The sequence below is a fragment of the Mustela nivalis genome (genome assembly GCF_964662115.1).
Source record: "Mustela nivalis genome assembly, chromosome: 1".
NCBI lineage: Eukaryota > Metazoa > Chordata > Mammalia > Carnivora > Mustelidae > Mustela > Mustela nivalis.
The window spans coordinates 197,394,651-197,407,143 of record NC_139020.1 but is presented as its reverse complement, the minus strand read 5'-3'; the positions used below and the strand labels follow the sequence as shown (position 1 = coordinate 197,407,143).

Genomic DNA, 12,493 nt, shown 5'->3' with positions numbered 1-12,493 from the left:
AAAGCTTAAAAGATGTCCTACAATGCATTCTCTGGAAGCAAAGCTATTAGAATTATTAAAGTGAAAATAAAGGTCAAAACACAGACTCTTCTCCAGACAGCCCTAAAAGTAACAACCAAATTAGAAATCTAATTTTTGTTCAAACAATAAACCTGATTTCAAATGCAGATTTTCATAGGCGCTCCCTTCTCCAATACCTTACATTTTACTGTTTTCGTCCTTTGTTAAAATACACATCTAAGGGGCGCCTGGGTGGCTTAGTGGGTTAAAGCCTCTGCCTTCAGCTCAGGTCATGATCCCGGGGGTCCTAGGATCAAGCCCCACATCGGGCTCTCTCCTCAGCGGGGAGCCTGCTTACCCTTCTCTCTCTCTGCCTCTCTGCATACTTATGATCTCTGTCAAATAAATAAATAAAATCTTGAAAAAAAAAAACCCCACATCTAAAATAAACAGAATACATACCACTTCATTAAGTCAGAGAAAATCACTACACTGGAACTGTTTCACAGTGCTGAGTAGAAACCTGTCCTATCAACTTCAGGTTTACCCACACCATTAAACACTGGGAAATTAAATTGAAAACATAAAGCCATTTATTTAATCTGCAGACAACACAGGAGACTTCTGGCAAAAAGACTCAAACCATCTGTCCATTTCATAATGCCCTTGAGCCTGGTACTGTCGCTGTTTTGTCACTTGATCAAGCAGTTGTCAAGGGTTGATGTCAGTTCAAAGGCCTTTAGAGATGAAGAGCACCAGGCCTAAGGCACATAAAGGCAGAGGAAAACCCCACAAAGCCTGTAATACATGGCCAAATGAGAACAACACCAGATTTAAATTCTTCTTTGGGGCTGGAGGAAATAACACATCTGGCTTCCTAAATAACACATCTTACCATTCACCTCAAAATGTATATATTCCAGGGTTAACCTTAAATGAATGGGCAGAATCAGGATTTGACGTTGTGCAGCCTAATCCTCCACTCACATTGCCTACAAGACAATGCCTGTCTGGAGACCTGCCATACAGAGAAGAATAAACCAAGAGGTAGTCCAGCTGCCTAGGTGTTTCAGCAATGACAATACACACCCTGCATTCTGCCACAAACATCTCTATTCCTCTATCTCTATACGATTAAGCAGTTGAAAACTCTTCAGGGTGAGGCTTACATCTATTTAAAACTTTTTTTCTTTTTTAAAATTGAGGTGAAATATACACAATATAAAGTTCACCTTTTTAAAGTGAACAGTTCAGTGATACTTAGCACACTGACAATGTTGTACAACAACCAAGTCTATCCAGTTCCAAAACATTTGAATTACCACAAAAGAAAGCTGTATACCTATTAAGCAATCCATCTCCAGTTCCCCTCTCCTAACACCTGGCAACCACTAAATTGCTTTGTGTCTCTATAGATTTGCTATTCTAGATATTTCATATAAATGAAATCTTTTAACATATGACCTTCTGTGTTTGGCTTCTTTCATTTAGCATTTTTTTTTAAAGCTTTTACTTATTTATTTGCCAGAGAGAAAGCACAAGCAGGGGAAGCAGCAGCCAGGGAGAGATGGAGCAGGCCCCCCGCTGACCTGGTGTGGGGCTTGATCCCAGACCCTGGGATCATGACCTGAGCCTAAGGCAGATACTTAACCTCCTGAGCTACCTAGGCACTCCTAGCACAATACTTTAAAGGTTCATCCATTTTCTGGCAGGTATTAGTACTTCATCTTTTTAAACAGCTGATACATTCTATTCTCTGTACAAAACCACATTTATTTATCCACTCATCTGCTGGTGGACATTTGGATTGTTTCCATCTTTTGGCTATATGAATAGTGATGCTATGAACATTTATGTACAACTCATGTCTGAGTACATGTTTTCAAATCCTTTGGATATAGATCTAGGAATGGAATTACTGGGTTGTATGTTAACTCTTTATATAACCGTATGAGGAATTGCCAGGGACACCTGGGTGGCTCAGTCACTAAGCATGTGCCTTCAGCTCAGGTCATGATCCCAGGGTCCTGGATTGAGCCCTGCATCAGAATCCTTACTCAGTGGGGAGTCTGCTTCTCCCTCTGCCTGCTACTCCCCCTGCGAGTGTGCTCTCCCTCCCTCTCTCTCTGACAAAGAAAATCTTAAAACAAACAAACTATACGAGGAACTGCCAAACTATTTTCCACAGTGTATCCTATTAAGTATCTTGCCATATAATCACCCAGACCTACTGTTAAGGAGAAAGAATAAGATCTCTAACACTGTGATGTGAAATAGTGTGCACCTAAAAAAAGGAAAAATATGTAACATACATACAGACACAGTATCTCTAGAAGGACGCACAAGAAACAGAAGGTTCTCTCTAAAGGATTTAGGGAGGCTGAAATGGGAGAAAGGCTTATTTTTCATGCCCACTCCTTTTGTACTATTTCATGTACATGCTTCATCAACTTCCTTGCTCCAAAATAATATATTTTTTTTAAAGATTTTTTATTTATTTGACAGAGAGAGATCACAAGTAGGCAGAGAGGCAGGCAGAGAGAGGAGAGGAGGAAGCAGACTCCCTGCTGAGCAGAGAGCCTGATGCGGGACTCGATCCCAGGACCCTGAGATCATGACCTGAGCCGAAGGCAGCGGCTTAACCCACTGAGCCACCCAGGCGCCCCCAAAATAATATATTTTTAAAAGTTTTTCTAGGGGTAGCCTGGGTGATCAGTTGGTTAAGTGCCTGCCTTCAGTTCAGGTCATGGTACCAGCGTCTTGGGATCAACACCCGAGTCCAGCTCTTAGCTCACCAGGGAGCCTTCTTCTTCCTCTCCCACTTGCTTGTGTGCTCTCTCCCACAAATATTCTCTCTCTTAAATAAAATCTTTTTTAAGATTTTATTTTTATTAATTTATTTGACAGAGAGAGACACAGTGAGAGAGGGAACTCAAGCAGGGGAAATGGCAGAGGGAGAAGCAGGCTTCCGCTGAGCAGGGAGCCCAATGCAGGACTGGATCCCAGGACCCTGGGACCTGAGCCGAAGGCAGATGCTTAATGACTGAGCCACCCATGCAGCCCAAATACATAAAATCTAAACAAAATAAGTTAATTAAAATATTTTTAAAGGGGTGCCTGGGTGGCTCAGTGGGTTAAGCCACTGCCTTCGGCTCAGGTCATGATCTCAGGGTCCTGGGATCGAGCCCCGCATCGGGCTCTCTGCTCAGCAGGGAGTCTGCTTCTCCCTCTCTCTCTGCCTGCCTCTCTGCCTGCTTGTCATCTCTCTCTGGCAAATAAATAAATAAAATCTTAAAAAATATATATATATATATTTTTAAAATGTTAAAGTAATCTTGGGGTGCCTGGGTGGCTCAGTTAAGTGTCTGCCTTTGGATCAAGCCCCACATTGGGCTTCTGGGTCTGCAGTGAGTCTGCTTCTCTCTCTGCCCCTCTACCCCTCCAATCTCTCCCCCCTTCCTCTCAAATAAATAAAATCTAAATAAATAAATAAATAAATAAATAAATAAAAGAATTGAATGTTGCAACTAAGCCAGACATGTGCCCCAAGAAAATACTCTTAAAGCCCCAAAGGAAGCAATACAATGAGAGGACTATGCTCTAGAGTAGGAAGAATATACTTTTTTTAAGATTTTATTTGATAGAGAAGGAGAGATCACAAGTAGACAGGCAGAGAGAGGGGGGAAACAGACTTCCCGCTGAGCAGAGAGCCCGTTAAAAGGCTCAATCCCAGGACCCCGAGACCATGACCTGAGCCGAAGGCAGAGGCTTAACCCACGGAGCCACCCAGGTGCCCCCCGCCTTTTTTTTAATGCAACCCCTACACATAATGTGGGGCTTGAATTCACAGTCCCCAGATCAATCACATGCTCTACTAACTGAGCCAGCCAATTACTCCCATCTTTTATTATAAACTTAAGGATTTTATTTATCTATTTGAGAGAGAGAGAGGGAAAGCACAAGCAGGGGGAGGAGCAGAGGGAAAGAGACAAAAAACAAAGAACAAAAGTAGAATTTTCAACCATATGCTTAAAGTCAAAACAAATTTTTAAAGTAAAAGAATTAAATCTCTGTGTTTTAAAGTAGCTAGGAGGGGCACCTGGGTGGCTCAGTGGGTTAAGCCTCTGCCTTCGGCTCAGGTCATGATCCCAGAGTCCCGCATCGGGCTCTCTGCTCAGCAGGGAGCCTGCTTCCTCCTCCCTCTGCCTGCCTGCCTCTCTGCCTACCTGTGATCTCTGTCAAAAAAATAAATAAACTCATAAAAAAAAAAAAATGATGGCAAAAATCTTACAACCTAAGTACCAACATACTAACTCCTACAGTTAAACAAACAAAAAGAAAATGCAAACACCAAACACGCTGTGTTTATCCTAATTCAGTCAGGTGGCAGTAAAGAAATTCATGTTGGGGCACCTGGGTGGCTCAGTGGGTTAAGCCCCTGCCTTCGGCTCAGGTCATGATCTCAGGGTCCTGGGATCGAGCCCCACATCGGGTTCTCTGCTCAGCAGGGAGCCTGCTTTTCCTCCTCTCTCTCTCTGCCTGCCTCTCTGCCTACTTGTGATCTCTGTCTGTCAAATAAATAAATAAAATCTTTAAAAAAAAAGAAAGAAATTCATGTTAACTTTTTGCTTCCTACCAATAAAATCCTTGTCACTCTGAAAGCACATGTTCACTATATAAATACAATGATGTAGAAATACACAGTTAAGAAAACTTTGAAACATAGTCTTCCCCCTTACAGGGGAGGCCATTAATCAAACCACTCTAATGGATTACACAAAGTACTTAAAGGAGAAATCAAGCCTTGTGGACAACAATAGAGTACATACCCAGGGGTCCTGGGCTAGTTGTCTTCCTATGCCTAGTAACTGCGGTGAGCTAATCTTGCCATGGATCAAGAGATTAGGAAGCCACATCTTCTAATTTATCAGCAAAGCCTATGAGCACTCCTCTACAATATATTGTGAATCCCTTCACTTCCACTGTTACCATTCTTGTCCAAGCTCCTAACCTGTCACTGGATTTAAAAAGCTCCCGATAGGGGTGGCTTGGGTGGCACAGTGAGTTAAGCATCTGACTCTTGGTTTCAACTCAGGTTATGATCTCAGGGTCATGAGACAGACACCCCCCTCCCCCCATACTGAGTTCAGTACAAAATCTGCTTGAGATTCTCTCTCCATCTCCACACTAGAATGCACTCTCTCTCAAATAAATAGCTTCCAATAGGTCTCCCTCCTTCCCTTTTTGCCACCCTATAGTATACTCTCTATACATCAGCTAGAAATATAAAATCAGACATTATTACCATTCCCATAAAAACCCTTTAATAGCTTTCCAACACAATCTAAATAAACTCTAAATTCCCAATTCCTACAAGATCTGGCCCCTGCCTATCAGTAAAAGTTTATTTCTTCCCACTCTTCGCACTTGCTCTTTAGGCTCCGGCCAGTTAAGTTTTGCTGTTCCCTAAAAAAGGTAAGCCCAACCTTTACCTATCACCAGACTTCCCTACTAGAACAGTAATCCCAAAAGCAGGACTATTAATATTTTTATGATTACTAACACCTGATGTGCTTTCTACTTGCCAATGATATTGAGAAAAGTAGGTCAGATTCAAAACCAATAGACTTTTTAGTTCCAAACCAACTGTTCACATTTTTAGGAATAAAGATATTGTAAAACAAATAAACAAAAACCTTCTTGAGGACTGGGACTTTTTTTTTTTTTTAATGTGAAACAGTTTATTTTCTTAAGTAAGCTCTATGCCCAAAGTGGGGCTTAAATTCATCACCCCAAGATCAAGAGTTGCATCTACCAACCGAGGCAGTCAGACACCCAGAGAGCAAGAACCCTCTTTGTTTTCTTCAGATGTGTCCCAGGACAGTGTCTGACATATACATATAATAGCTATTCAAGAACTACTTGTTCAACAAATGAATGACAAAACCACAACCTAACTTGGCCATTCTTCTTACCATGCCAAGGAGGATTTCAAAGCCAACCAAAACCACTATTATATGCCTTCACTGGTCAGTAGCCTATCTCACCAAAACATATTCATCCTCTTCACAGCTCACTTCTCCATACATAGAGTTCCCTCAGACCCAAAGAGAACAATGAAAGCTGATCAAAAAGTACTCGGCCGGGGCGCCTGGGTGGCTCAGTGGGTTAAGCCGGTGCCTTCAGCTCAGGTCATGATCTCAGGGTCCTGGGATCAAGCCTCGAATCAGGCTCTCTGCTCAGGAGGGAGCCTGCTTCCTCCTCTCTCTCTGCCTGCCTCTCTGCCTACTTGTGATCTCGGTCTGTCAAATAAATAAATAAAATCTTAAAAAAAAAAAAAAAAAGTACTCGGCCAAGATATTTATCATGGTATCAATTAAGATACTTCCGGGTGGCTAAGGTAGTTAAGTGTCTGTCTTCGGGTCAAGTCATGATCCCGGGGTCCTAGGATGGAGTTCTGCATTGGGCTCCTTGCTCAGCAGGGAGCCTGCTTCTTTCTCTACCTGCTGTCCCCCTTCTCTCTCTCTCTCTCAATCTCTGACAAATAAAATCTTTAAAAAAATAATAAATTTTAAAAAAAGACACTCCTATGTCCTTCATTTGTAATTAGTTTAAATATCTACAAAACCCCTGGATGGGCTTTTATACCAGCTGTTAACATTGCTCCCAACTAAGCCAATATGTCTCTGACCCCTGTTAAGAGGGAAGATTGTCCTCTAACCTTCATTCTCTAGCTAGCTAATTGCTATTATTAGATAAACCTGAAGCACAAGCTCTGGATAAACTGTATGATAACCAGACTATAGAATAAATGAAAACTTAAAAATGAAAAACAGAAGGAGTAAAATGGGAATGGCCCAGAAGTAAAAGAGTATGTGTATAACACACGAGTCCATCTCCTCAGGAAATGTATCTTCATCTAAAAAAGAAATATCTTGGGAGGCCTGGGTGGCTCAGTAGGTTAAGCATCTACCTTCAGCTTAGGTTATGATTACAGGGCTCTGGGATCAAGTCCCATATTGGGCTTCTTGCTCACTGGGGAGCCTACATCTCCCTCTGCCTGCCACTCCCCCTGCTTGTGCTCTCTCACTCTCCCTGACAAAATAATCTTTTTTTTTTTTTAAGATTTTTATTTATTTGTCAGATCACATGTAGGCAGAGAGAGAGAGAGACAGGAGGAAGCAGGTTCCCCGCTGAGCAGAGAGCCCAACGCGGGACTCGATCCCAGGACCCTGAGATCACAACCCAAGCCAAAGGTAGAGGCTTTAACCCAGAGCCACCCAGGCGCCCCTCCCTGACAAAATAATCTTTTAATAAATAAATAAGAAAAAAAAGAAATATCTGAGGGTGCCTGGGTGCTCAGTTAGTTGAGGTTTGACTCCTGGTTTCAGCTTGGGGTTGTGGGATCAAAACCCGTGTTGGGCTCTGTGCTGGGCATGAAGCCTGCTTGGGATTTTCTCTCACCCTATGCCCTCCCCCCCCCATCTTAAAAAAGAAAGAAAGATCACTTAGAAGTAAAAAGGGAAGTTAGAAGAGTACCGTATGGAGAGAGAAAAAAATAAGACCAGAGAGAAAAGGTATGGAATAAGATAAAGAATTCGAGACTGGTGAAGAGAATCATTAGCAGTAATTCAACCACATTTCCCTAGAACTTAACATTTATATAATAATCTGTCTTCCATGGGAAAAAGGGAGTAAAAGAAGAGGTGTCTATTTACATACCTTACAAATGTGCTGCAAGACCCACGGCCTGTGCGGCAGAAGTTCTACAAGTGCCTTGAACTTCTCAGATGAAAGGCACTATAAAAATATAAAAATATCAGTAATTATGTCTATTCATTTGACAAGGGAAAAAAAAAAAAAAACAGGGTGTAAATAGGCTTGCCCAAAGTTCTGTGAAGTAACTTAGAATCCAAGAGAGAGAAAAAGTGTAGAATTTAATTTTTGATTGATATACCACCAAATAATCACATTTGTACAAGTAATAGCTTCCCTCAGTTAATAAAATGCTCACAGGGCGCCTGGCTGGCTCAGTGGGTTAAGCCACTGCCTTCGGCTCAGGTCATGATCTCAGGGTCCTGGGATAGAGTCCCACATCGGGCTCTCTGCTCGGCGCAGAGCCTGCTTCCCTCTCTCTCTCTCTGCCTGCCTCTCTGTCTACTTGTGATCTCTGTCAAATAAATAAATAATATTAAAATAAAATAAAATAAAATAAAATGCTCACAATCAACATTATCTTGTGAATATTATAATACTGCCCTTTTCAAAGCAAAAATCAAAAGCAAATGAATCCTATGTAAATTAATTTTCCAACATATAATTTTCAACCACATAGCAAAGTTAAAAGAATCTTAAAATGAACACATCTAATCCTACCTCCTAGACTACCATGAACATTTGAATAATTTGTTTTATCTTTTTTTTTAAGATTTTATTTATTTATTTGACAGAGATCACAAGTAGGCAGAGAGACAGGCAGAGATGGGGAAGCAGGCTCCCTGCCGAGCAGAGAGCCTGATTCGGGGCTCGATCCCAGGACCCTGAGATCATTACCTGAACCAAAGTCAGAGGCTTAACCCACTGAGCCACCCAGGCACCCCTGAATAACTTGTTTTATCTTATTACATATTCTTCTTAATAAAGCATTACAGAGAAATTACAGACTGAAAGACAACTATCAGAAAATCAATGGCTTCAAAAAATTAGGGTAAAGTCATTAGGTCAAGAAAAATAATTTTTTAATATTGTTGTCAGAAATGATCAATATTAGTTTAGTGCTGGGACGCCTGGGTGGCTCAGTTAAGCGTCTGCCTTCGGGCTTAGGTCATGATCCCAGATCACCACATCATGCCCCTTGCTCAACTCAGAGAGGCTGCTTCTCCCCTTGACTGCTCTGCCTAATACTCCCTCCTGCTTGTGCTCTCTCTGCACAATACTAATACAAATTAGTATTTTAAAAATATATATATATTAGTTTACTCTCTGAAGTCAGCATGGACTCAGATCTACTCCTACTCTTGGAGAGTGATTCTAGTTATTTAATATCAGATCCTATCATTCTTCGGCTAACGAACATCTAATGAGGGGTGCCTGGGTGGCTCAGTTGGTTAAATATCTGCCTTCGGCTTGGCTCAAGTCATGATCCCAGGGTCCTGGGATCAAGCCCTGCATCAAACCAGGCTCTCTGCTCAGCGGGGAGCCTGCTTCTCCCTCTCCCTGCCACTCCCCCTGTTTGTGTACTCTCTCTCTCAAATAAATAAAATCTTAAAACAAAAGAAAAGAAAAGAAAAAAACAAACAATGATTTCTCCTTTCAGAACAAACCCAAAGAACTTCTCATATCCTAAAGGCCCTGCATGATATGGTCCCTACCCACCTCTCTAATTTCATTTTACCTTCCACTTCTCCATTTACTCCACTCCAAACTTTTCAGTTATGTTCTCTTTCCCTTCACGTGAATAGTGAGACACTATTATAAATATGCTTAAACATATTTCCTTTATCCTCCCTCTTCATTAAAGAAAAAAAAAAAACTCAATCTGGGATAAACTGGCTGCAATATAACAGAGTTTATCTCATATTTTGACTATTATTAACTATAAAATGTTAACTAGGATCATCTGGAGGAAGCGCCAATAAATTCAGACCAACACCAACAGAATGAGCAGCCTCAATGCCTATCTGATTTTCTGTCACGACAACCATAATTATGAGTATATAAGGCCTTCACTTAGTATTATAGCACCACAGATGAAAAATGAGTCATTTGAAATAGAAACACTTGAAATAGGAATTTCACAGTAATTACTAACTTTAAACTATCTTGGAAATTTTAATTTATTAATCTCATAAATACTTAACAGTGAACATATTCCCAAAGAGCACAGTATAGTAAAACACATTAACACATGTTTAAAATTTAGTTACATTAAGGTGTAGGTGCAGGCCAACTAAGTTCCACTGGCCAAAGATAAAGGATAAATTGAGTGGTATGTGAAGGTAAAATAACTTTTAGGTACCTTTCACAAGTACAAATATATGTGATTAAAATCCAGTGATTACGTACCATTTATCATTATCACTAGTGCAATTAAACCCAAAGTGCTGTCCATACAAGCTCAGCATGCCCAAATTAGTTCTTTTTAGAAGTTGAAGTATCAGTCTTTCTTCTGACAGAGTTAACATAAATCTCTCAGCTCTAGACAACAAAGAAGTCCCAAAGCAGCAACTCCTCCTCCTGTCACTGCCTAAACTGAACTATACTCCATGGACAGGAAACACCTCAAGATCTACCTGTTTTCACTCTCCTAATAAAAATCAGACTATGAGGGATGCCTGGGTGGCTCAGTTGGTTAAGCAGCTGCCTTCGGCCCAGGTCATGATCCCAGGACCCTGGGATCGAGTCCCACATCGGGCTCCTTGCTCGGCAGGGAGCCTGCTTCTCCCTCTGCCTCTGCCTGCTTCTTTGTCTGCCTGTGCTTGCTCCCTCTCCCTCTGTCTCTGGCAAATAAATAAATATAATCTTAAAAAAAAAAAAATCAGACTATGAGAACACTCCAACAAACTACCACCACACGCACAGGAAACTATTTACTTGATATGTGCAGTTTCTCTCCATCCCACCTCAAATCAACAGGCAAAAGAGCCCTCAGTCACATGATAACATCTTGACCTGACCTAATTAGTTGGATTTGGAAGAAGTTGTTCCCTCAAGAAGACCCAAACACCCATGGGTCCCTGGCTGGTGCAGTCAGTTACACATCAGATCCTTAGTTTCAGCTCGGATCATGATCTCAGGGTCCTGGGATCAGGCCCCAAGCTGGCCCCGAGCTCAGGGAGTAGTCTGCTAGGCTTCTCTCTCCCTCAACCCTTCCCCACACTCACACTCACTCTCTCTCAAATGGATAACCAAATCTTAAAACAAAAAACCAAATACCTAAAGCTACAACTAGGCAACCAAGGACCCTACATATTCATTTATGTATTTCAATCAACTGCTGCAGAACCAACCAGTTTCAGGGAGGAGAATGTTGTGAAGATAAAGAACTGAAATTTGTTTAGAAAATGAATTTTTCAGACTCAACAAATATAAAATCAGTAATACATAAAAAAAGAAAACACTAGAAGTAAGTTAAGTCTTGAATTTTACCTAACTCTAAGCAAGCTGTTTGAGAGTACAAAGAGAATCCCTTAAAGAGAAAATAGTTCTGACCTGCACCTGACTAGACAAACCATCTTAGGTAATTTACCAAGTCTCTGGGACTCAACTTCCTCATCTGCAAATGGGGCTGCGCCACATAAGGCCTGAAAATTTCCTTTTGGGTCTAAAATTCTGGATCTATGAAAAAGTTGGTGGATTCTTATTCTTTTCTTTCCTCCAGTAGCAATTTTTTTTTTCTTTTTTTAATTTGACAGAGAGAAATCACAAGTAGATGGAGAGGCGGCCAGAGAGAGAGGGAAGCAGGCTCTCTGCTGAGCAGAGAGCCCGATGCAGGACTCGATCCCAGGACTCTGAGATCATGAACAGAGCCCAAGGCAGCGGCTTAACCCACTGAGCCACCCAAGCGCCCCCTCCAGTACCAATTTTTATGAGAACAGAAGCCATAACTCTATGACTAGTCTGACTTAAAGCAAGTTTTCTTCTATTTTGTTATGTCCCCAAGAGCCACCACTGCTCTACAAAAGTAGATGGAACTAGTCTCCAGACAATTTATCAAAAGAGATCTTTAAATAAGTTATCCTTCACAATGAGAAATTAGTCTTGTACTTCCAGGCCAAACAATGTCACTTGTGCCCAATGTTCATACCAGTATCTCCATCAACTTAGCCATATCTAAAGTGATAATCATGAAACGGTATATAAACGTTACACATTCGGGTATCTGACACTAAATGACTGAAAAACTCTCACCACATGTAACATTTTTAAGAAAAATTTTCAAGTATTTTTTCCCTTCAGATCTGGCAGAGAGCACTATGATCTGACTGCACACCTGCAAGAAACATTTACTTCAAAGACAAACTTAAAAACACAAAGAGAAGGAAACAAGTCACCAATATTGGTAAAAATTTTAAATCAGGACCACTAAAAAACACAAGTGAAACTAACTCTGAGGCCAAAAAAAATGCCTATTTTCCACCATAAACTATTAAACATTGTTTTGACCAAATCGATTTGAGTGCAAACAGTGCTATTTAATAAAGACGGCTTGTAACTGGGTTCAATCGGTAACTACGGACAGCTGTTTAGGTGATTCCTATCAAGGTACTAACTTAATACTAAGCAAAACTGCAAATTAATACTCTATTTCGATGAAGCACAGTTTAAATCATGAAAAAAAAAATGTTTTCAACTGGAATATTCCCTTTTCAATACCCCAGAATCCTAACCCGTAAGATCTCAACACTACCTTACTTACACCTCTCCGGGAATACTTCATTTAAAAAGAAATCTACCCAAAACATAACTAGACTTCATCCTGTATAAAACGGTG

General features: G+C 40.9%; 1 protein-coding gene across 3 annotated transcripts in view; it reads right to left on the bottom strand.

Moving 5' to 3' along the window:
• RHOA (ras homolog family member A) overlaps positions 1-12,493 on the bottom strand; it is a 51,616-nt gene that overhangs the window by 38,250 nt on the left and 873 nt on the right. For 2 of the 3 annotated variants that reach the window (XM_082704749.1, XM_082704750.1), the window contains exon 2: positions 7,723-7,800. The exons of the other annotated variant lie outside the window; for it this stretch is intronic. The gene's annotated coding sequence lies outside the window, so the exon portion shown is untranslated. The remainder of the gene's footprint in view (positions 1-7,722; positions 7,801-12,493) is intronic. 3 annotated transcript variants of the gene reach the window in all.